The 26,409-nt window shown below is 36.1% G+C and overlaps 1 long non-coding RNA gene across 3 annotated transcripts; it reads left to right on the forward strand.

The window, feature by feature from the left end:
• Positions 1 to 1,304: 1,304 nt before the first annotated feature.
• Positions 1,305 to 25,724, forward strand: LOC131401147 (uncharacterized). 3 transcript variants are annotated; one of them, XR_009217577.1, is made up of 5 exons: positions 1,305 to 1,462; positions 2,535 to 2,594; positions 9,979 to 10,146; positions 24,017 to 24,109; positions 24,928 to 25,724. It is a non-coding gene; the product is annotated as an uncharacterized LOC131401147 (long non-coding RNA). The 3 variants fall into 3 exon arrangements; XR_009217576.1 differs by lacking the exon at positions 2,535 to 2,594 and having other exon boundaries at positions 1,307 to 1,462; positions 24,928 to 25,722; XR_009217575.1 differs by lacking the exons at positions 2,535 to 2,594; positions 9,979 to 10,146 and having other exon boundaries at positions 1,313 to 1,462; positions 24,928 to 25,719.
• The last annotated feature ends 685 nt before the right edge of the window (positions 25,725 to 26,409 follow it).

Raw genomic sequence — 26,409 nt, forward strand, 5'->3', positions numbered from 1 at the left:
CAATTGACTTCTGGTGTCTGCCCTACCACTAAGAAGTGCTCAAACACGTCTAAACCTCAGGAAATGACACACTTTAAGCTTAAACTAAGACCTCTTCACCTCACTACACTCATTGCTGACAACACAGATTGGCTCCATGCAGTGTTTCACACAGGAATTGCCATACATCAAGGCCCAGATGTTTACACAATTCTCTACCATTACCCTCTATTTAAGTGTGACTATCAAAATAAAGAAAGAAAAAGTAATGATGCAAATGAATACAATAAGAGGTGTTCTATGCTGAGTTTTGTAGAAAGCTAGAGATAACATTAGACCGTAGAGAGAAACTATACCTTTGGAAAGGGATTAGGACCTCTAATTTGTCTTCTACTTACTGTGCAGCATGAACCTTCTCCCACTAACCGTCCACACCATTCACAAATAGTGCTGCACAAACAAGTTTCGGCCTCGTTTTTCATTTTGTTTTTGTTTCTTTTTAATGTTTTGGGGGCTGGCATCCAGCTAGCGTATTTTCCCTCATGGACAGGAACCAAAAAAGATATTCGTTTTGATAAATATAGAAGCTTCTTATGAGTCAGGACTTGAGCTGAGTCTAAAAGAAGAGGAAGGACTTGTAGGCTGAAGAATAGCATCCCAACTCCTTTATGAAGATGCTTTCTGTTACCAGATTAAACAAGGAAGCAGCCTGTTTTGAAATCCAGTTTTGTCATTGATTCACTGTATGAATTTAGGTCCAAACCCTTCCTATCTCTGTCTTCAGTTTTCCCATCTTTTCAATTAGTTGGTTTAAGTAGACCGTCCTCTATAGGGGCGGGGCGGGGGTGGGGGGGCTCACCGGAGTGAAAATAATTTCTTGTCCACTCTAACACTTACTAGCTGTTGCAGCTTTTGGGAAATTGGTTCATCTCTCTGGGTCTTAGTTTCCTCATTGATAAAATAGGGAAAATCAGTCCTCAGCTTACCTTATAATTTTGTGATAAATTGGTAAAATAACATAAAGACAGGTTTGTCTATTATAAAATGCTGTACATTTGTGAGGAGAACGAGAGACATCTACAAATGTGGACAGAAGAAAGGTGTCGGGGCAGAAGTAAAAGAAATATTGGATAGAAAAAGAGAAAAGAAATGAAGGGAAAGAAAAGGAGGAAGAACGAGGGAATTTCAACAGAGAGAACGGCTGTGAGAGGAAATGCAACCGGTCAGGAAAACTGGGGGAGGGGCCGCAGGGCGGCTGGGTCACGTTGCCGGCGGAGCCATTTGAGTAGTGCACGGCGGCTGGGCGCGGGGCCTATTTGGCTGTGACGCCCACCAGGCTTTTATCGCCCAGGGCTCATCTAAGAGCTAAGATGGCGGCGTTTGCACAGGAGGCAAGTGCTAGCGGCATACGAAGTGTGGAAAGGCTGCCAAAGGACGAAACTACTAAAGAAAGTCCAGAAACTCGCCAATTTTTTGTGTTGTGGTGAGTGCAGCACCTCACATCGGCTAGAAAAGTGGCCGTTAGCAAGGCTACGCACTTCGGGATCGCGTGGCCAGCCTGAGTGGGGGGAGGAGCCGGCCTGTATTTCATTTTTCTGTCTCGCCTCTCTTCAAAATATCGGAAAATAGTTTCTCTCTCCTTAGTCACCTTACCACCACTGATGAGGCTAGGTGGTTGCGGAAACTGGCTCCTAGGAGGGATTCTGGGTCGTTTTCCTTTTTACATGGGTTTTTATTGACACCGTGCTGCCCAAAAAGGAAAGATTCTGTCTCCCCAGAGCGCTTTCAGGACCAGCCTTACCTGTTAGGCCTACTCTTCCTTATTTACTTCCTGCTGCCTTTCGCGTGCAAACTTTGTAGTTTTGATAAACTAATCAGTTTGTAACATTCATTATGGGCTAGATTAAAATTTTTTTTTCTATGCCCTTTATGATAACCTTTCTATACCCCAAATGAGGACTTGTGGGCATATAATAATTAATATTTGTTCCGGAAGCATCTCAGAGGTAGAGGTGTGTGTTTGTGTATGTATGTATACAGGTAATCATTGGGAAAATTGCTACATTATTTTGTGAATTCTCAGCTTGATTACTCAATGAGTAAAAAAAGAGCTAGATTTCCCATGTTAAATCTCTTGGTGAAAAATTTATGTTAAGCGTAACGTGTTTACTATATGGAGAAGACAGTAAAAAATTACATCTAATCTATTGTTAAATGCTTATATGGTTAAAAGAAATTTCAGTTAAGAAGTGGCCATATCTCACTCATAAGTTGCTGGAGAGTATGAATTGCTGCAACCTTTTGAAAAAGTAATCTGGCATGATTTAGGGAAATAAAAAATACAGATATCACTTGACTAAATACTGGAAACTAGTAGTATGACTTTTTAGAATCCATCCTACAGAAATAAAAGTACCAGTATATAACGGCACATGTACAAAGATGCCTTTCCAGCTTTGTTTTTGTGATAAGTAACTGGAAACAACCTCTATATCCATGAATAGGAGAATGTTTGAATAAATTGTGGGACATTTATATTATGAAATATTTTGCAGCTGTGGAAACATTTACCTCGTTTGATCTAGAGAATGCTATAATGGATTGTTATGAGAAAAGTAAGTTGCAGAGTACTCTATCTAGTATGATCCTATGTTTTTGGTGGTGGGGGGGTGAGGAAAGCATGTAAGATTAACTGTCTTTTCTTTGTCTTTTTTGGGGGGCTTTCTATATATGTTATGAAATGCTTAAGACGTATACAGGCGTATAACGAATAATACAATGAACCTCTGTTCTCACCAACGAATCAAAAAATAAATAAATAAAACATTACCATTATAGTTGAAGTTCTTGTGTATGCGTCCCTGATTGCATCTCTCTCTTTCCTCATCCCCAGAGGTAACTATTTATTTTAAACAGTGGTTATTTTTCCCAGACATTTCTTAAACTTTTGTGACATATGAACTTCTTCTGACATATGTTATTTTTTATAAATCTTGAAGAGTAATTTAAAAAAGAAAAGTCAATAAAAAATGAATTTTTAAGTGCCTGTTATCTGGATTACAGTAGTGGCGGCCAATTGAAATTTCTTCTAAATTGAGGGCAAAATCTAATTTTTAAAAAAACCAAAGCCAGGAAATAAGTGTTGGCAAGAAAGTAGAGAAATTGGAACCCTCATATGTTGCTGTTGGGCTATAAAATGGTACAGCCGCTGTGGAAAATATTTTGGCGATTTCTCCATAAGTTAAACATAGAATTACGATACTTCCTTGTCAATACTTGTTATTTCCTGGTTTTGGTTTTTTAAAAAATTACAACCATCCTAGTGTGTTTGAAGTGGTATGTCACTGTGGTTTGGATGTGCATTTCCCTAATGACTAATGATTTGGGGCGTCTTTTCATGTACTTGTTGGCCATTTGTATATTTTCTTTGCAGAAATATCTATTCAAGTCCTTTGCCCATTTTTTAATTGTGGTGTTTGTCTTTTTGTTGTTGAGTTGTAAGAATTCTTTATATATTCTGTATAGTAGACTGTTACATGTGATTTGCAGAATTTTTTCCCATTCTGTAGGTGTTTTTTACACTTTCTTGATAATGTCCTTTGGTGTACAAATTTTTTAAACTTGAAGTCCAAGTTATCTATTTTTTATTTTGTTGTTTGTGCTTTTGGTGTCAAATCTAAGAATTCTTTGCCAAATCCAAGGTCATGATTTTTTTCTATGTATTCTTCTAAGTGTTCTATGGTTTAAACTCTTATATTTATGTTATTGATCCATTTTGAGTTAATTTTTGTATGTGATGTGAAGTCCAACTTCATTCTTTTACATGTGCATAGCCAGTTGTTCCAGTGCCGTATGTTGAAGAGACTGTTCATTCCCCCATTGAGTGGTCTTGGCACCATTGTCGAGATCAGTTGGCTATAGATGTATGAGTTTATTTATGGTCTTTCAAGTTTATTCCATTTGTCTCTTTGTCTTATCCTTATGTCAGTACCACATTGTTTTGATTACTGTAGATTGTAGTAAGTTTTAAAATTGGGAAGTGTCAGTGCTCCAACTTTGTTCTTCTCTTTCAAGATTGTTTTGGCTATTTAGGGCCCCTTGCAATTCCATATGAATTTTAGGATCAGCCTGTCCATTTCTTTTAAAGTCATATAGAAAAAAATAAGAGGAGTTACAAACCAAAAATACAGTAACACTGGCTTTTATATTTATCTGCGTAGTTACCTTTACCCATGTTCTTCATATACTTTTGAGTTACTATTATCCTTCCATTTTAGCCTGAAGAACTCCCTGTGGCAGTTCTTGTAGGGCAGGTCTATTAGCAATGAACTCCCTCAGCTTTTGTTTATCTGGGAATGTCTTAATCTCTCCTTTCGATTCTCTTGACAGATTTATTGAAATATAATTCACATACCATACAAGTCACTCATTTAAAGTGTACATATCAATCGTTTTTAGTATGTGTGCAGCCATCATCACAATCAATTTTAGAACATTTTCCTCACCCCAAGAAGTCCATGTGCTTTAGCCATAACCACATACCCCCTGGAACTCCACTTCCCCAGCACTGAGCAACCACTAATCTACTTTTTGTCTCTGTAGATTTCCTAATTTTGAACATTTCATATGAATGTAATCATATAATATGTGGTCTTTTGTGATTGGCTTCTTTCACTTAGCATAATGCTTCAAGGTTTATCCATGTTGTAGCATGTATCAGTACTTCATTCCATTTATGGCTGAATATCGTTCCATAGTACCACATTTTGTTTATCTGTTCATCCATTGATGGACATTTGGATTGTTACCACCTTTTGGCTATTATGAATAATTCTGCTAAAACACTTATGTGCAAGTTTTTGTGTAGACTTGTTTTCATTTCTGTAGGTATATACTTAAGAGTGTTATTGCTGGGTCATATGTAACTCTATGTTTAATTGTTTGAGAAACTGCCAGACTCTTTTCCAAAGTGGCTGCACCATTTTACACTAACACCAGCAATGTATGAGGGCTCTAACTTGTCTACATTCTCACCAACTCTTGTCGTTATCTAAATTGGCTAATTTATCCAATTATAGCCATCCTAGTGGGTGTGAAGTGGTATTTCATTGTAGTCTCCTTTCCCACAAGGTTAGTCCCCTGATGTTGCTCCTTAGAGAGGTGCAATTTGAATATGCCCACAATCACTGTGGGGTCATAGTGGTTTTGTTAAGGCTGTCTTTCTCTGACCACACCCAGCAGCCAAACTCCACTTACTGTGAACTGATTGTTTAATTGTTTTCCACAATGCCCTGAGGCATAAACTACTCTGAAAACTAATGCAATCAAATTGTGGGTCTTTTGAAAGAATGGTTTCTGAGATTAGTGTTTGATATTTGTTCTGACCCCGGGAGGGCTCCTGCCAGTTGCTTTATTCTCCAGTTCTCTCCTGCAAACTAACTGACCTACAGTTTAGCCTGTGTTTTGAATCTTCTCCTAATTGCCTGTCCCTCCAACCTCACTGTTTTTTCAGGACTCCTCTAGGCTTGACTTTCTCCATGCTCTTGCAAATGAAGTCAGCTATCTGTTTTAATGTCTGCTTCTTCCCTCAAGCAAAAGCTCTGAGCCTGGTCTCTGGAGGTGGGGTTAGGGACAATGGCAAATTTCTTTCTGACAGTTCTGCTCTATTAGCTGAGTGCTTGGTGGAGGGGAGGGTGCAGGGAGAGGTCTTCTCAGTTTGACTCTCTCTCCTCACAACCCAAGGCAAGGGTGATCAGAGCCCCAGTCATCTCCATGCACCACACCCAATTAAAGCCCACATTCCACCAGTGAGGGCTAGGCAGCAGAAGGGAATCCTTACCTATCAACCACACTCAGCCCTAGCAACAGGCAGCTGAGGGTTGGATGAGAAACTGTTACTTTGTTTCTCCTGGGAAGAAAGCCCTCTGAATGGGACCTTGGGGGAGAGGGAGCCCTGTGTTCTTGGTTGCAGGAATCTTGAGTGGAGTCTCCCCCTCCTTGAGTTAAGATGAGAGAGGGAGGGAGTGTGAGTGGTCTTGGTTGAAATGCCACAGACCTTTCTTAGCAAATTTTTGAAGGTGTTCTTGTATCGATATTTCATCATTTGCTATTTGTCCTTACAATCATTTCTAGAGGCTTTAAATGGTTGTGGGTTTTGTTTTTTTTTTAAATAGTTTTCATCAGTTTCAGTGGGGAGCAGGTCACTCAAACTCCTCATACTGTAATGCCGTAAGTTGATCTCTTTCTTTATTTTTGAAAGATAGTTTTGTCAGATACAGATTTGTTAGTTGACAGCATTTTTCTTTCAGCACTTTAAATATGTCATTCCACTGCCTTCTGGCCTCTATGGTTTCTGATGATGAGTTACTTCTCTTTTCTTGCTTTAAGATTTTCTTTTTTTTCTTGGGTTTCAGCAGTTTGATTGTACTCCATTTCAGTGTGGATCTGAGTTTATTCTCTTTGGGATTCATTGAATTTTTAAGATATGTAGATTGACCATTGTTTCTTCAAATATTCTTTATGCCCCTTTCTCTCCCTCCTTTTCTTCTGGACCTGTCATTTTGCATGAATTGGTACACTTGATGCTGTCTGTAGGTCTCCTAGACTCTTTTCATTTTTCTTCATTTTTTTCTCTTTCCACTCCTCAGACTGGATAATCTTAATTTACCTATCTTCATGGTCATTTATTCTTTCTTCTGCCTATTGAAATCTTAAGTTGAACTCCTCTAAAATTCAGTGATTTCTTTATTTCATTTATTATACTTTTCAGCTTTGGTTCCTTTTTGTAATTTCTATCTCTTCATTGATTTTTCTGTTTATTGATACACTGTTCCCCTGGTTTCCTTTAGTTTCGCCTATGGTTTCTGTTAGCTCTTGGCGTATTTATGAATGTTGATTTTTCTAATAAGTCTATTGGCTGGGTTTCCTCAGGGACACTTTCTGTTAATTTCCTTTTCTTTCTGTGCATAGACCATACTTGCTTGTTTCTTTACATCCCTAATAATTTTTTGTTGAAGAGTAGGCATTTTGCATTTCGTAATATGGTGGCTCTGGAAATCAGAGTATTCTTCCCTTCCCCAGGGTTTGCTGCTGTTGCTTATTGTGGGCTGCAGTCATCCATTTGTTTAATGGCTTTTCTAAACTATTTTTTTGCAGACTGTATTCCTGGTTAAATATGGTCACGAAAGTCTCCATTCCATTATCTCAGTTGTCAACCAGTGACCTGATAAGATTTCTTTAAATGACAAAATTTGCAGCCCTTTTCTTTATTAAGCACTGTCCTGGTTGTAGTAAGTTTCTGATTAGATTCTAGAGTTCTGAAAAAGTTGATTCTTATAGTTTTTGCCAGCTTAATCGTTTCAGTGGAAGGATGGATCCTAGGAGCTCCCCACTCCACCATTTTTGGTGTTGCCCTCTCATCCCATACATTTTGATACATTGTGATTTTATTATAATTCAGTTCATAGTACTTCCTAATTTTGCTTGTGATTTCTTCTTTGACTCATGGGTAATACAGAAGTGTAGTGTTTAATTTTCAAATATTTGTGGAGTTCCAAATTTTTCTTTTTCTTTTGATTTCTTTTTTAATTCCACTGTATTGGAGAACATACTCTGTCTGATTTGAGTCCTGTTAAATTTGAGTTGTTTTTTTGGCCTAGCACAAAGCTCTTCAAACTGTGGCTTGTGGGTCAAATCTGGCGTGTTATCTGACTTTGTATGACCAACAAACTAAAAATAGTTTTTACATTTTTAAGTGGTTTAAAAACATTCACAAGCAGAATAGTATTTCTCGACTCATGAAAATCATGTGAAGTGTAAATTTCAGGGTCCATAAATAGTGTTACTGCCACACAACCATCCTTATCTGTATGTGTATTGTCTGTGGGTAATTCATGCTACAGCAGCTGAATTGAGCAGTTATGACAGTGACTATGTGGCCTGCAAAGCCTACAATATTTACTAACTGCCTCTTAGTGAAAAAGTTTGCTTACCCCTAGTTTAAACAAACATCTGTTGTATCTATATCTCTAAATTATGCTACCACCACTCCCTCATTAACAGTCATTGAAAAAAGATTTTATGCTATAGCTTTTCTCTTAAACATGGGATAAAATTATTCTTTTTGCATCTTACCATTTCACCAAGTTGAAAGGCAGAAATAAAAGGCCACTGAACAAAAATATTGCTTACTGATTTGAGAAAAACTATAATGATCTTATGCCAGTAATTTTTTTTTTTTTTTTGTGAGGAAGATCAGCCCTGAGCTAACATCTGCCAATCCTCCTCTTTTTGCTGAGGAAGACTGGCCGTGGGCTAACATCCATGTCCATCTTCCTCCACTTTGTATGGGACACTGCCACAGCATGGCTTGCCAAGCGGTGCGTCGGTGCCCGCCCAGGATCCGAACCGGCGAACCCTGGGCCGCCGCCACGGAGTGCGCACACTTAAGCGCTTGCGACACCGGGCTGGCCCCTTATGCCAGTAATTTTTTGTATTGAATCTTTATGCACATCTCTTTCTTCTATTCTAATTTTCTTCCAAACTTAAATTTATCAAAAATAATAAATATTAAACCATTTTTATTATTCAAAATAATCTCTTTACTAATGTACATATAAGCGTTCTGCATAGTTACAGTTACTATAATTAATCTGTTACTTAAAAATACGATTTTATATTTCATTTTTCCTCTTTAATGTTATTTCATACAAACAATTTATTTTATATCCGTCAAGATGGCCACAGAGCTGTGGTTTCAAATAGGTTTTCAGTATTGAATTTCTTTTTTTTCCTTTTTACCTTTTGACCCTCTTCACCCATTTCTCCAACCCCCCCCTCCCCCCGCCTCTGGCAATCACCAATCTGTTCTCTATGAGCTTGGTTTTTTTGTTTTTTTGTTTGTTTTAGATTCCACATATAAGAGAGATCGTATGGTATTTGTCTATCTCTTTCTGACTTATTTCACTTAGCATAATGCCCTCAAGATCCATCCATGCTGTTGCAAATGGCAAAGTTTCATTCTTTTTTTTATGGCTGAATAATACTCCATTTTGTGTGTGTGTGTGTGTATGTGTGTGTGTGTGTGTGTATGCCACAATTTCTTTACGCATTCATCCATCAATGGATACTTAGGTTGTTTCCATAGCTTGGCTATTGTAAATAATGCTGCAATGAACATGAGGGTGCATGTATCTTTTCCATTTTCTTTGGTTAAAATACCTATAAGTGAAATTGCTGGATCATATGGTAGTTCTATCTTAATTTGTTGAGTAACATCCATACTGTTTTCCATAGTGGCCGCACCAATTTACATTCCCACCAACAGCGCACTAGCGTTTTCTTTTCTCCACATCCTCGCCAACACTTGTTTTTTCTTGTCTTTTTGATAACAGACATTCTAACAGGTGTGAGGTGATATCTCATTGTGGTTTTGATTTGCATTTCCTTGATTAATAATGTTGAGCTTTTCATGTACCTGTTGGCCATATGCATGTCTTTTTTGGAAAATATCTATTCAGATCTTCTGCCTATTTTTTAGTTGGATTGCACAACTATCCCATGCCAATAATTTTTGATTACCAATATGTTGGAAAAGAGTGGGATGGTAACAAAAGTTTTACTTTGAATAGTGAATAAAGAAGATTTGAAAAAAAAATGTCAGGCCTGCAAAGATCTGGAAAATATGAGGAGAAAAAATCCATCAATTGAAGCTGACTGTGAAATGACAAAGATGATAGAATTAATGGTTTAAGGACTTTAAAACAGTTATTATGAGTGTAGAGCAAAGACTGAAAATGTTAAGTTGAAGTATGAAAGATACAAAAAAGATTTCAACTTCTGAGAATGAAAAGTATAATTGATTTTTAAATTTTAAGCTACTTAGGGAGTTTCTTATCATCTTTCTGGTATTAATTTCCAGTTTAATTATATTATGATTTGAGAAAATACTTTTTATACTTCCAATTTTTTTAATGTATGTTATGCTTTGCTTTATTTCAGTGTTCAATATGTACTTAAAAAGAATGTGAATTCTGCTGTTATTGTGTGGAGTGTTGTATAACCACTGAAAAGATTTCCTTGGTTGATGATCTCATTCCATCTTCTATACTTTTGCTGATTTTCTGCCTGTTAATTCTGTCTAATACTGACAGAGAAGTGTTGAAGTCTGTAAGTATACTTGTTGATTTGTCTATTTCTTATTTGATTTTGTCACTTTTTGTTTCATGTATTGTGAAGCTCTGTTAGGTGCATATGCTGTGCATTTAGCATTGCTGTGGCTTCTTGTTGAATTGACCATTTTATCATTATGTAATTCCCCTTATTATCCCTGGTAATTTTCGTTGCTTTGAAATCTATTTTTGTCTTTAATAAATATAGCCAGTCCTGTTGTTTGGTTGGTGTTTGCATGGTGTATATCTTCTCATTCCTTTACTTTTATTCTGCCTGTATCAATATAGTTGAAGTCTGTTTCTTTTAGACAGAATATTGTGTCATGGTTTAGGGTTTTTTTTTATCATTCTGACAATTTCTGTGTTGAATTTTGGTGCTTAGGTCATTTACGTTCAGTGTAAATATTGATATGTTTGGGGTTAGGTTTGCTACTTTATTCTTTGTTTTCTATTTGTTCCTTTTTTGTTCCTCTTCCCCCCCTTTCTGCCTTCTCTTGGGTTATTTGAATACTTTTTAGTTTTACATTTTAATTTTATTGTTATTTTTGACTATATCTTTTTATATAGTCTTTTTTAGTGTTTGCTTTAGGGAGTTACACAATACATGCTTAAGTTTTCACTGTCTGTATTTTACCTGGTAATTTGGAATACAGAAACATTAACATCTTATAGGTCTCTTAACTTTCTCTCTTTTATAATTGTTATATATTGTATTGGCATACATTGAAAAGTCTGTCAGAAAATGTTTGTCTTTTGTTTTCATCCCTCAAACAATTTTAAAGAATTCAAGAGAGATAAATAATCTATTGTATTATCCAGATAAATATTTCTATTGCTCATTTCTGATGATTCAGGTTTCCTTCTGGTATTTCCTTTCTATATGAAGAATTTCTGGTAGCAGTTCTTTTAGAGAAGATTTCACGGGCTACATACTCTCAGTTTGCATCATCTGAAAATGTCTTTATTTTACTTTCATTCCTTCAAGTAATTTTTCTGGGGAGATTATTTCAGGTTGACAGTTCCTTTCTTTCAGCCATTTAAATTTATGTGCCACTTCCTTCTGGTTTCCATGGTTTCTGATGGGAAATTGGTTATTTGAATTATTATTCCTTTATGTGGTAATATTTTATTTGTCTCTGTATAATATTTTCTTTGGCCTCAGTTTTTGGCAATTTTATTACGTATCTGGCTGTGGATTTGTGTTTATCTTCTTTTGAAGTATTTTTAGTTTTTTGAATCTGTAGGTCTGTGTTTATTGCCAAACTTGAGAAGTTTTCAGGCATTAATTTTTTCAAATATTTTCAGTCCCATACTCTTTCTCCTATCCTTCTGTTATTGTCTTGAAGTTCCCTGAGCCTTTGTACATTTATGTTCAATATTTTCTCTATTAGTATTGGATAGTTTCTATTTATCTTTTTAAGTTCCTTTGCCATCTCCATTGTGCTGTTGTGTCTGTCCATTTATTTTTTAATTTTAGTTATTGTATTTTTAACTGTAAAATTTCCATTTCTTCTTTATATCATATTTATTAACAAGATTTTCTGTTTCAATGTTTTTTGCAAGAATATTTGTGATTGAACATTTTTATAACAGTTGTTTTAACATCTTTATCAGGTAATTTCAAGAACTGTCGTCTTGTTGACATTTTTTATGACTTAATTCATGTTGTGCAATCTTGGCAATAATGCTATGGAAGTAATGCTGTGCTATTCTCTGTGCATCATATGTACATGATGTGAGTATGTCTTAATATGTGTGATGTTAACTTTGATCCCTTGGTTCAAGTATATTAGTTTTCCATGGTAAAGGTACTGTTTTTCCCTTTCAGTTTTATGTGTATCTTGTGGGAATATACTTGAGATTATGCAAATGTCATGTTTCTCATCATACTTTCACCCACTGACTTTATCCATCCATAATTCTTAGCTGCCACAGTGATTACGTTAGTGTCTGTCTCATGGTTCTTTTGACTTTCCATTATTCCTTCTATGTTTATTAATTGGAATTCTGCATGGAAGAGCTGTCTCTTCTCCCCATTTTGTTTATTTAATCAAATATTTATGTTGGTATGGACTCATCAATATTTATTTCATTCTTTTGGTTATAATTCAGTACTATCATTATTTTGTTGCTATGGCTCTCAGGTTTGGCCATTGGACTTTCCTTCAGGTTGGCTCCTGTATCCTTTTACTGTGCCTCCATGCTTTTTGAGCATTGCTCTACTTTCTAGCACCACAGTATTTTCTAGGCACGTCTTGTTTTTTCCCCACCCCAACTCTGGAATCAACCATTTCTCTAAGGAATCCTGGTTCCTGTTGTTAGAGAATGGTTTTTAGAAAACAATATTTGTGTGTTCATTGTTACTCTTTCCAGGCCTTCTCAGTCAACAGAGTTAGGAAGTATATGTTTATATTCATATACATAGATGTTCCTGTTTCTATATGTATCCTTCTGTATGTATGTGTTTATGTGCGATTGTGTGTGTTTCATGTAAAACCATGAATTCATATTAATATATCTGATTCCAATTAAAAGCACAGGGTTAATTCTCTTCCAGTCTTCCTGTCTTTCTTAATTGTAGTTCCTTTTTTTGAAAGCGAGAAACTTGACTCTCATTATCCTTAATATATATACTTCTTTGCTCAATTTTAGAATGTTAGAATTTTTTTTTGTTTTTATATTTATGTCTGAAACAAAGAATTTCAGAATTACTAAGACATACCCCTCTGAGAAGCATATTTCCTAACTTGAGTACAGTATTTGTGTACAGTTCTGTTTGTCTTTAGTCTTACAGTATATAGTCAAAAATACTGTTTCTAATGTTACTTCAGTCAATTCCTTTCTTATCCACTCAGTTCAATTTGTTTATGTTATCCATTTGTTTTACAGTTAGTTTTGTTATTCTTTGTATTCTGTTTTGGGGTTTACCCCATATTCTGGTTAGGTTGAAATATATATTTATTTTTTGGTTATGTGAAACATTGCCATGGTTCCAAGTGTTAGGCCTATACAAAAAAGGTTTCCAAAGTGTCAGTCCCTTCCTCATCTCTAATACCTTTTCCCCATTCTTTGATTCTTATTGCTGCAGTCCCAACCACCTCGAGGCAGTAACCAGTCTTAGTAGTTTCTGCTTTATCCTCCTTGCAATTCCTTTGCAGAAATGAACTGATACATGTATATTTTTGTAGACTCCATTTTTTTCTTACGTGAAAGGTTGTGTACTATAGCTATTCTTTTGGAATTTGATTTTTTTTTTCATTTACAGTATATCCTGGAAGTTACTCCGTATCAGGTCATAGAGATCTTCCTCGTTCTTTTTTTACTGCTGCATTGTACTTCATTGTTTGGATGGACTATAGTTTATTTAACTAATCTCCTGTGTATGGGCGTTTAGATTCTTTCCAGTGTTTTCTAATTGCAAACAAGGCTGCAGTGAATAACTTTGTGTAGACATATTTTTGTATTGTTGAAGATATATTTACAGGCTAGACTTCTATAAGAGTTATTAATTGCTTTTACTGCTTTGTAAAATAATGCCAAATATCACTCCAAAACTACTGTACAATTTACGTTCACTCCAGCCATGTATGAGTGCCTGTGTTCTCACAGCTTCATCAACTGAATGTTTTCCTTATATATATGCACATATGTGTATGTTAAACAAATGTAGGATCTTACCAAATGTGCCATTTGTGTTTTTTGCATTTAACAACAAACCACGGTCATAAGTGCCTGCATGTGCGTGTGTGTATATATATATATACACACACACACATGCATACATAATGCATAGATGCACGTATATGCATATATTTGCAGTGACTTCTTATTTTTCCCTTATACATATTTACCATATTTAACCAAGCTTCTCTTAATGAAACTTTTTTCAGTCTTTTCACTGTTGTGTTCAGTGATGTGACTAACTTTATAGTACGTGTATTTTTGCATCATTGTTGGAGTCATATCTGAGATTAAATCTTTTTTTAATTGAAGTATAATTGAGATACAACCTTATATTAATATAAGTTTCAAGTGTACAACATAATGATTTGACATTTGTATTCATTGCAAAACAATGACCACATTGTCTGTTTACCACCTGTCTCCATACAAAATTACAACATTTGTTTTTCCTGTGATGAGAACTTTTAAGATTTACTTTCTTAGCAACTTTCAAATTTGCAGTACAGTATTATTGACTATAGTCCTCATGCTGTACATTACATCCCCATGATTTATTTTGTAAGTGGAAGTTTGTACCTCTTGATCCCCTTCACCCATTGTGCGCACCCCCAACCCTCTTCCTCTCTGGCAACCACCAATCTGTTCTCTGTGTCTTTGAGTTTTGTTTTGTTTGTTCATTTGTTTGGTTTTTTAGATTCCAGGTATAAGTGAAATGATGCAGTATTTGCCTTTCTCTGACTTATTTCATTTAGCATAATATTCTCAAGGTTCATCAATGTTGCAAATGTTAAGAGTTCATTATTTTTTATGGCTGAATAGTATTCCTGTGTGTGTGTGTGTGTGTGTGTGTGTGTGTGTGTGTATCACATTTTCTTTATCCATTAATCCATTGATGGACACTTAGGTTGTTTCTATACCTTGGCTACTGTAAATGATGCTGCAATGAGCATAGGAGTGCATATGTTTTTCAAATTAGTGTTTTTGTTTTCTTCAGGTAAATACACAGAAGTGGGATTGCTGGATTATATGGTAGTTCTATTCTTAATTTTTTTGAGGAACTTCCATACTGTTTTCCATAGTGACTACACCAATTTAAATTCCCACCAACAGTGCACAAGGGTTCCCTTTTCTCCACATCCTCGCCAATACTTGGTACTTCTTGTCTTTTTGACAGTAGCCATTCTGACAGGCGTGAGGTGCTAGCTCATTGGGGTTTTGATTTGCATTTCCCTGATGATTAGTGATGTTGAACATCTTTTCAGGTGCCTGTCGGCCATCTGTATTTCTTTGGAAAAATGTCTATTCAGATCCTTTGCCCATTTTTAATCGGATTGTTTGCTTTTTTGTTATTGAATTATATGAGTTCTTCATGTATTTTGGATATTAACCCTTTATCGAATATATGATTTGCAAATATCTTCTCCCATTCAGTAGGTTGCCTTTTAATTTTGTTGATGGTTTCCTTGTTTGTGCAGAAGCTTTTTAGTTTGATGTAGTCCCATTTGTTTGTGTTTGCTTTTGTCGCCATTGTTTATAGAGTCAGATCCAAAAAGATATCACTAAGACCAATGTCCAGGAGTTTACTACCTATGTTTTCTTCTAGGATTTTTGTGGTTTCTAGTCTTATATTCAAGTCTTTGATCGATTTTGAGTTAATTTTTGTGTAGGGGTAAGATATTGGTCCAATTTCCTTCTTTTACATGTGGCTGTCCAGTTTTCCCAGCATCTTTTATTGAAGAGACTGTCCTTTCCGCATTGTATATGCTTGCCTCCTTTGTTGTTAATTGACCATATATGCATGGGTTTATATCTGGGCTCTCTATTCTGTTCCATTGACGTATGTGTCTGTTTTTATGCCAATACCATACTGTTTTGATTACTATAGCTTTGTAATCAGGGAGCATGATGCCTCCAGCTTTGTTCTTCCTCAAGATTGCTTTGGCTATTCAGGATCTTTTGTGATTCTGTGCAAGTTTTGGGACTGTTTGTTCTATTTCTGTGAAAATGCCATTGGAATTTTGATAGAGATTGCATTGAATCTGTAAATTAGTTTGGGTAATATAGATTTGTTAATATTCTTCCAATCCATGAGCACAGAATATCTTTCCATTTATTTGTGTCATCTTCAGTTTCTTTCATCAATGTCTTATAGTTTTCAGTGCACGGGTCTTTCACCTCCTTGGTTAAGTTTATTCCAGGGTATTTTATTCTTTTTGATGCAATTGTAAAGGGGATTGTTTTCCGAATTTCTCTTTCTGATAGTTCATTGTTAGTGTATAAAAATGCAACAGATTTTTGGGTATTGGTTTTGTACCCTGCAACTTTACTGAATTTATTTTTTAGTTCTAACAGTTTTTTGGTGGAGTCTTTACAGCTTTTTATGTATAAAATTATGTCATCTGCAAATCGTGACAATTTTACTTCTTCCTTTCCAATTTGGATGCCTGAGGTCAAATCTTGATCAGTAGAAATAGGGTCTGTGTCTTCTTTTTAAAAAATTTACTTTTTTATTTTGAAATAATTGTAGATTCACATAGTCATAAGAAATAATAGAGAGAGAGCTCAATGTATTGTTTACCCAGTTCTCCCCGGTGGTAACATCTTGCAAAACTGTAGGAAATATAAGAAAGAAATTGACATTGATACAATCCACTGATCTTATTCAGTTTTCCCAATTTTCATATTTTTGAAATATTGCAAATGTGGTAAGGAATGGCATCCCAGTGATTTTTAAATTTGTATTTTTTAGAAATTTTGAGTGAGTTTGAACATTTTCTCATTTAAATATCATCTTTGTAGCTTTTTTTTTTAGAAGTAGCTACTTGTTTTCCCATTTATCTGTTGGACTTTTGGTAATTTTTCCTGCAGTTTTAAAGAATTCTTTATGTGTCTAAAGGGATATGGCCCTATGCGGAAATAAATTACAAATATTTTCTCCAAGTTTGTTAGTTGTCTTTCTTCCTTTTTTTCAATTTAGATACAATATACAAATAATTTAAAACTGACAGCACTATAGTTTCTGTGTTTATTCGTTCACTGGTTGAATGACTTTTTGGTTTTCTCCAGTTTTTGGCAGTGAATAAAACCTCTATGAATATTTGCATACCAGTTTGGTGTACAGATATATTTTTATTTTTTCTTGGGTAAATGCCTAGAAATAGGATTACTGGGTCATATTGTAGCTTTCCAAAAAAGCTTTACCACTTTGCTTTGCCACCTGAAATGTATGAGAGTTTTCAGATGTTCTGGATCCTCACTAGCACTTGATTTTTTTAAAGCCATTCTAATAGGTGTTTAGTAGTATCTTGTCATTTTAATTTGCATTTCCCCAGTGACTATGATGTTGAGTATCTTTTCGTGTGTTATTTAACATCTATATTCTCTTTGGTGAAATGTCTGATCAAATAATTTTAATTTGGTTGTTTGTCTTAATATTGAGGTAGAATGTTTCTTTGTATTTTCCAGATACAGGTCCTTTGTCAGATATATGTGTTGTGAATATTTTATCCCATTCTCTGGTTTTCCTTTTGGTTTTCTTAAGGATGTCATTCAAAGATCAGGAATTTTTGTATTGAAATTGTATGAAAAAAAATTCATAAATTTTTTCTTTTATGGTATGTGCTTTTTGTATTTTATGTAAGGAATATTTACCTGTGCCAAGGTAGGAAAAATATTCTGTGTTTTCCTCCACGAGTTTTATAATTTTACTTCTTACATTTAAGTCTTTAATCCATTTCAAGTTAATTTTTATATTGGGCATTAAGTAAGGGTCAATGCTTATTATTTTTGCATATGGGTATTCAATTGTTCCAGCATTATTGCTTGAAAAGACTTCCCTTTTCTTATTGAATTGACTTGACACCTTTGTCAGAAATAATTTGCCTGTATATTTGTTGCTCTAGTTCTGTTCCATTTTGTTCCATTGATTTATGTTTTTTTTCCTTTTACTAATACCATACTCTTGATTGCTGTAGCTTTTTAGTAAGTCTTGAAGTCAAGTAGTTTATGTCCTTCACCTTTATTTTCTTTCTGAAAAATTGCTTTAACTATTCCAGGTTATTTCCATTTTCATAGAAGTTTTAGTAGCTATTTCAATTTCAATTTCAGAAGCGATGTCAATTGCATTTTCTTTCATAAAATTCTCATAGATCCTCTAGTTTCTGAGTATTTTAAAGTTGGATAATGACTTTCTTTTGTGTTTATACTTAACAACTTGGTTGGGCATAATTTTAGTTCACACTTACTTTCCCTCAGAACTTTGTTATACTTGCTCTGTTTTTCTGTGGCATTTCAGTATTGCTGTGGATAATTCTGGGGATAGCCTGTCCCTCTCCTCCCCACTAGTTAGTTACTTCTCATTTTTCTTAAACTAAAAACATTTTTAAGTAATAGATTTTATTTTATAGAACAGTTTTAGATTTACAGAAAAATTGAGCAGGTAGTACAGAGAGTTCTCATAATACTACCCCTCCCCTAGTCACACACACAGTTTGCCCATCTTACATTAGTGTGGTACATTTGTTACAATTAATGAACCAATATTCATATATTATTGTTAGCTGTAGTCTTTATAGCTAAAGACTACACATTAAGGTTTACCTTAAAGTTCACTTTTTGTGTTGTACAGTTCTCTGGGTTTTGACAAATGCATGATGTCATGTATCCAATATTACAATATCATATAGAATAGTTTCCCCTGTGCTCCCTTTATTCATGCTTCCCTCTCCTCTGCCCCCCCAGCCACCCAAGCTCCTAGCAACCACTGATCCTTTTACTCTCTCTAGTTTTGCCTTTTTTATGTCGTGTAGTCAGAATTATATAGTACGTAGCCTTTTCAGACTGGCTTTTTTCACTTAGCAATATGTATTTATGCTTCCTCCATGTCTTTTCATAACTTGATAGCTCATTTCTTTTTAGTGCTGAGTAATATTCCATTGTCTGGACATATCACAGTTTATTTACCATTCACCTACTGAAGAGCATCTTTGTTGATTCCAATTTTTGGCAGTCAATATATTATTATTAACTAAAGTCCACAGCTTTATGAATAAAGCTATCATAAACATCCGTATGTAGGTTGTGGTGTGGATCTAAGTTTTCAGGTCCTTTGGGTAGATACCAAGAAACATGATTGCTGGATTGTAGGGTCAAGAGTATGTTTAGTTTTGTAATAAACTGCCCAACTATATTCCAAAGTGGCTGTGGTATTTTTTATTTTCACTAGCAATGAATGAGAGTTCCTGTTGCTCTGTGTCCTTGCTAGCATTTGGTATTGACATTATTTTTGCCACTCTAATAGGTGTGTAGTGGTATTTCATTTTTTTTTATTGAGGTTATAATAGGTTATATATAGCATTGCAAAATTTCAGTTGTACGTTATTGTCAGTCACAATATAAATGTGACCCTTCACCCCTTGTGCCCACCCCCAAACCCCCTTCCCCCGGGTAACCACAAAACTGTTGTCTCTGTCCGTGTCTTAGTTTATCTTGCATATATGAGTGAAATCATATGTTGTTTGTCTTTCTCTGTCTGGCTTATTTTGCTTAACATGATACCCTCAAGGTCCATCCATGTTGTTGTGAATGGGACGATTTTGTCTATCTTAATGGCTGAGTAGTAGTCCATTGTGTATATAAACCACAACTTGTTTATCCATTCATCAGTTGATGAGCACTTGGATTGCTTCCACTTCTTGGCTATGGGGAATAATGCTGTAAATGAACATAGGGTTGTATAAGTCTCTTTGAGTTTTTGATTTCAAGTTCTTTGGATAAATACCCAGTAATGGGATAGTTGGGTCATATGGTATTTCTATTTTTAATTTTTTGAGAAATCTCCATACTGTTTTCCATAGTGTCTGCACCAGTTTGCATTCCCACCAGCAGTGTATGAGGGTTTCCTTTTCTCCCCAACCTCTCCAACATTTGTTATTTTTTGTCTTGGTGATTATAGCCGTTCTAACAGGTGTCAAGTGACATCTTAGTGTAGTTTTGATCACTTAGCAATATGCATTTAAGTTTCTTCCGTGTTTTTTGCTGGCTTGATAGCTCATTTCCTTTTGTTGCTGCATAAAATATCATACTATTTTATGGTATTTTCTATACTATTTGGAAGATTTACCAAGATAGATTAAACCTTAGCCATAAAAAAACCTCAATAAATTTAAAACAACTGAAATTATACAGAATATGTTCTGATTATAATTGACTCAAACTAAAAATTAATAATAGAAAAACAACAAGGAAGTCTCTAACCACTCGGACATTAAGCAACACTCTTAGATAATCCCTGGGTCAAAGATAAAGTCTCAAGGGTGAAAATTATGTATACGTGTGTGTGTGTGTGTGTGTGTGTGTGTGTGTATGTATATCTGAAAGAAAATGTAAGCACAGCTATCAAAATATGTAAGACAGTATTAAAACGTTGTATGGAGGGGAATTTATACCACTAAATAACTTTCGTTAGAAAAGAGGAAAGATCTCAATTCCATAATCTACTTCCTGCCTCAAGAAACTAGAAAAAGAAGAGCATAATTAACTCAAAACTAGCAAAAAGGAAGAAAATAATAAGGAAAGAAATTAATGATTTTTAGAATAGGAAAACAATGGAGAAAACCAGTGAAACAAAAAATAAGGTTGGTGAACTTCTAGCAAGAATAACAAAGAGAGAGAAGACAAGTCATTGTCTTGACATGAGTACAGCCATGTTTGGCTGCTCCGTTGACCTACAGCCACCAGCACAAAAAGAAATATAAAAGCTGCTTTCTCTGTGGTGGGAACTGGCCCTTCTCCCATGGAGATAGTTGGAATGTGTTAAAATTCCAAGGCTCTTTGGGCACCACAGCCTGGGATATACTGGCCATCTATGCTGGGCTGGGACGATAACCAGGGTAAACAATGCACGTACACAACTGCTGGGTTGGGGCGACAGCCAGGAGGCTCAGTGCACGTATGCCACTGATAACCATTTGTGCATGGGAACACTGAATGCTTGCTCTGTAAATTCTGTAACTGCTTATATAAACTGCTGGAAACTGAGGCCTGGTGAGAGTTCCACCTGTGGAAGGGATGCCTTGCCCAGGACGTGTGATTCCTGCCCAGCCATGTCAATTGAAGGGATTCTCCCGGCAGTGGGGCATGAATGTTGTGAGTAACCGATCTGATGTGTTCTCTTTTCGGTCAACCTGGTGTTTCTCTTTCTGGTTGATTTGTGTCATTTCCCTTCAGTTGATCTGGTGTTTCCCTTTCCGATCAATCTGATGTTTTTCCCTCTCATTATATGACCTATTTGAATCTGCTGCTATCTCAACCAATCTGGTGTTTCCCTTTCTGATCGAGCTGGTGTTTTTCCCTCTTATTATTTGACCTATTTGGATCTGTTTGTGGACTATCTATCGCCTTTTATCCTCTATATAATAAAATATACCTTCGGTCCATTTGTTTGGGGTGAAAAGTTTCTTTTACATCTCTGATCGAATCCTCGAACGTCTCATAACATAATTGGCGCTGTGAGCAGGATTCGATTAAGGAGATGGCTTTCCTGTTCAAACCAAGGGTAACTGAAGCCAAGGTGGAAGAAATTCCAGGATGGGAGGACCCTCCTTCTTGCACTCTGGCTGGGGAGTGGGCTCATAGGTCAGGATTATGTGAATCTTGGGATGTTCGTCTGCGAGATATGAATCATTGGATGTGACCAAAGCTTTGCAGATGGTGGGGAAAAAAAAAAGAGAGAGACGATGTTTCTTTTCTGGCACGGGGAGATTGATGTTTATTGACTGCTTATCGTTGGGCTATAGAAGATAAGGATAAAATACAAGGGAGAAGGTGCTTTTGAAAAAAGAAGTTTCAGATTTACAGTCCCAGCTGATGTCACCCAAAATAGAAACTCTTTCCTTGCCATGAGCCTGGAATTCTAGCTTTATTTGGCCCCTCTTATGTGACAAATAGCCTAAATATGTATCCAATAAGAATTTGGCGAGCCAGCTGGGAGGCTCTTTGCCCGTGGCTCAATGGCCCTGGGCCCGGTGGGATGTCCTGGGAAACAGTCCAGCAGCTGCTTAGGTGATTTGCCCTAGGGACTGCTCCCAGTGCTTTCCATCTAACCCAGCACTGCTGACCCTGGGCACATTTTCTTAGGGAAACAGGCTCTAGAATTATTTGTTTGTTTGTCTGTTTATTTTTGCTTACACCGAGAACTCCCTTCCCCTCCATCTGGGATCCTATCTCTTTAAGAGGCAGGGTTATCCCTATTGGAGTGGGAATAATTGTAGGACTTTTACCTAGAATCTGTTAGATGCATCTATCTGTTCTGTTTGGGATCCCATTTGACTGTCTGTTCTGTATGTTTGTAATTTTGAAGGGGGGGAATTCCATGTGTCCCCAAGAAAAGCCCTCTGGGCCACCTCTTGGCTAAATGGGCTGACTTCAGCTAGGAGCCCATGTCCAAGAAGATATTTTTTTCTTATAACACCACATGGCCACAATATTCCATAGACTCCAGAGAAAATGACCAAAATGGGGCAATTTCAGTTTACCAAAACTGATGTATTTGCTTATGCAATTGGAAAAAGCCAACTAAAAAGTTAAACAACCAATGGAAAGCCTATTTTAATCTTTTGAGGTTTCTAAATAAAATCAGGAATACTATACTGCCTCTTTGAAAGAGTTACTAGACATGCCACCAGCTGAAGCTGAATCTGCTGCTCCTCTCTCCTCTCTTGCTGAGCTTCCCCACTTCAACTCCCCCGGAATTCCTGATCTAAAATTACACAAGTAAAAATAAGTAAACTTTTTAAGTAATTTAAAATTGTAATGGCTATTCTGGAGAATCTCTGTTTCAGATGAGTCCACCTTAAGGGTCACCCTTAAAAGAGAGGATTCAAAACCTCTCACGATGAAATGCAATCTTTAATTAATACACAGAGACTTCTAAAAGACAAAGTTATTTCAAAAACAGCTTCCAAAATCTTTTTGGTAACTTGAAGCTTTAGAGTTTTACTAAATTAAGTTGATAAAAATTTATTGAGTCTCTGGGTCATTTCCACATAAGATAAAACATTAAAAGTTGGTTACTAGCATAGATTTGTCTGCCTTTGGTTTCTTATCTCAGAAAAACTGAAAGATACTTGGGTTTATTGATAAACATGTTCTATACTACACATGTTGAGGAATTTTCTATGAGAAAGTACATATTTCTGAAAAGTCTATATACAAAAAAAACAAAATGTAAGTTGTCCATAAAAAAGGTATACAAAATAGAGATATTTTTGTTTATTTTATTAAAAAGATAAATTTGTCCTAAAGTACTAAGAAAAAAAAAAAAGGCATGGGACAAATTCTAAATACAAAAAGTAAGTGACAGAAGGTTTATGAAAGTAAAACCCTGAGGAGTTTTATACATGATCAAATTGATCAAATTGGCTAAAGTAGGCTGATGAAAAATTAGGATTTGGCTTTCTCTCTTATAAACGTAATTGTCTTAAACTTTTGGTCTGCTCTTTATATAAAAATTAAAAGGTGTTCCTTTGAGTAAGTCTATATAAAAGACAAAACACCTATGTTTTGTTAAGATAAGTTCCTATGTTCAAAAGGACTGAAGTCTCTCTCTTAAGGTTTTTGTTTTTGTTTTTTGACTGTTTTAACTCTCTGTTTGCCTTTGACTGTTTCTGTTGTCAACTTGATTAAATAAATAACTAGGCATTATTTCCCATTTGACCAAATATTTTAAAATCTTTTGATATTTTTGATAAACTTCTGCCAAAATTAAAGTTTTTACAAAAAGACATGATTATGGTGCCAAAATACAATTGTTACTATATTTCATGTTGATGCTCACAGTTCTTTAATTTCTACAAAACAAAAGTTATAATAACTCTTATGCTGATCAGCTGATACAAAGTCATGCAATGCACAACCCAGGCTTAACATGATGGGTCCATAAAAAGAGTGGACACTTGGGAAAACAAACTTCATACAGGTGGGCACAACAAAGGGGAATCCTTGTCACCCGTGATGATATTGCCACTGCAATACAACAATGTCATCATGCCAACAGTTAAATCATATTCAAAAGGGATTATTTCCCGCCCATACCTTGCAAATAGATTTTATTAGACCATTGCCAAATTCTTGTGGATATGTTTATGCCTACACTGCTGTTGATACATATTCTGGTTATTTATTAGCTATGCCGGCTAAAGCAGCCACCCAACAGAGTGCCATAAAATGCTGTGAAACACCAAGGCAGATTCAGAGTGACAGCAGTTCCCACTTTACAGGTAAGTTGATTCAAACTTACACAAAAAAAAATCATATAAAGTATATTAATCATATACCTTATTATCCCCAAGCTGCAGACCTCATAAAATAAATAAAAGGATTAGTTAAACAAAAATTGAGAAAACTCAGTCATGGCTCATTAAAAGGGTGGCACAACCATCTAAGTACTGCTCATCTATCAAGGTTATTACCAGCAAACATTACAGAAATGGCAGCCACCACCCATGAGCTTATAACCTTAACCTGTTGGCCCTTGACTCAATCTGCTAAACCATCTTTCGTGCCACGGCTGAAGTGGCTGGATTGAATTTATCTACTGTTTATTCTATTCAATTGCCCCCTAAGAAGCAATCTATAATCCCTACTGGGATAGGGGTACAATTTACCAAAAACACTTTTGGTTTGTTAAAAGGACACTCTGGACTGGCAACAAAAGGTATTGATGTACTAGGAGGAGTTGTTAATCCAGATTACCAAGAAAAAATAAAATTTATATTATATAATGGTAGTGACACAGTGCTAACTAACTATAAAGTCTAAAAAATAAATGGGACAATTATTGGTACTTCCCCTCCTGACTCCAAATGTGTCACAAGGGCAGCCTCCAACTAAAGTAACTGAAAGAGGAATACAAAAATTTGGGTCTACAGATGGATGGAAACCTGGAGCAAAAATGTGGGTGACACACCCACCCAATGCAGCTCCCCGTGCCGCAGAAGTAATGGCCCAAGGGCCCACTGCAACACTCATAGTTATGTATCCAGAAAATAAACAATTATATCATGTTCCTAAAAATTCTGTTTCTTTACGTAAATAGATATTCCTGCTGTGCTCACTATGCTATGCTGCGACTCCATGTCTGCTGCAGACCTACACACCAACTAATGTCTCTGTAGGACAACCTTTGAACCTGCACTGTTAGACCAACTGCTCGACACCAGTGGGACCTGTAACCTAGACTATGAATGGCCGAGAAGTTTGGTCTCAGAAACATCAAGCAACTTCTCAATATAAGCCTATATCTGATCAATTACACAAAACTAACTATAATTTCTCTATTACCCTGCCTTCTGCTACCCTGCGTGATGGGGGCTGGTCTGGACTTCTACAAGCTAACTTGTTAGGCCTAGGTGTTACCTTATCTAATGTTATCTTTGATGCTGTACATGATTTGCAAGATCAAGTTAATAATATTTCATATTCTAAGGGATTATTTGATTGGTTACCTTGGGGTTTGGGTCCTTTATTGCGAAATAGTTTTGTAATTATTGTAGTCATTGGATTTGGGGTTCTTGGATGTGTCTTGTATACTTGTGTACCAAGTTCATTGTCTATACATATGGTGTCTTATGGTTAATGGAGACGGCCACGGCCGAAAATGTCTTGACATGAGTACAACCATGTTTGGCTGCTCCATTGACCTACAGCCACCAGCACAAAAAGAAATATAAAAGCTGCTTTCTCTGTGGTGGGAACTGGCCCTTCTCCCATGGAGATAGTTGGAATGTGTTAAAATTCCAAGGCTCTTTGGGCACCACAGCCTGGGACATACTGGCCATCTATGCTGGGCTGGGACGATAGCCAGGGTAAACAATGCACGTACACAACTGCTGGGTTGGGGCGACAGCCAGGAGGCTCAGTGCACTTATGCCACTGATAACCATTTGTGCATGGGAACACTGAATGCTTGCCCTGTAAACTCTGTAACTGCTTATATAAACTGCTGGAAACTGAGGCCTGGTGAGAATTCCACCTGTGGAAGGGATGCCTTGCCCAGGACGTGTGATTCCTGCCCAGCCATGTCAATTGAAGGGATTCTCCCGGCAGTGGGGCATGAATGTTTTGAGTAACCGATCTGATGTGTTCTCTTTTCGGTCAACCTGGTGTTTCTCTTTCTGGTTGATTTGTGTCATTTCCCTTCAGTTGATCTGGTGTTTCCCTTTCCGATCAATCTGATGTTTTTCCCTCTCATTATATGACCTATTTGAATCTGCTGCTATCTCAACCGATCTGGTGTTTCCCTTTCCGATCGAGCTGGTGTTTTTCCCTCTTATTATTTGACCTATTTGGATCTGTTTGTGGACTATCTATCGCCTTTACTATCCTCTATATAATAAAATATACCTTCGGTCCATTTGTTTGGGGTGAAAAGTTTCTTTTACATCTCTGATCAAATCCTCGAACCTCTCATAACAGTCATTAATATATGATAGATCCTCCAGCCATTTAAAAGAAAATAAGGGCATAATATGAACAACTTTTATAGTCATAAATTCATCAACTTAGAAGTAAAAGATCA

This window comes from Diceros bicornis, chromosome X (assembly GCF_020826845.1).
Source record: "Diceros bicornis minor isolate mBicDic1 chromosome X, mDicBic1.mat.cur, whole genome shotgun sequence".
In the NCBI taxonomy this organism is placed as follows: Eukaryota; Metazoa; Chordata; class Mammalia; order Perissodactyla; family Rhinocerotidae; genus Diceros; species Diceros bicornis.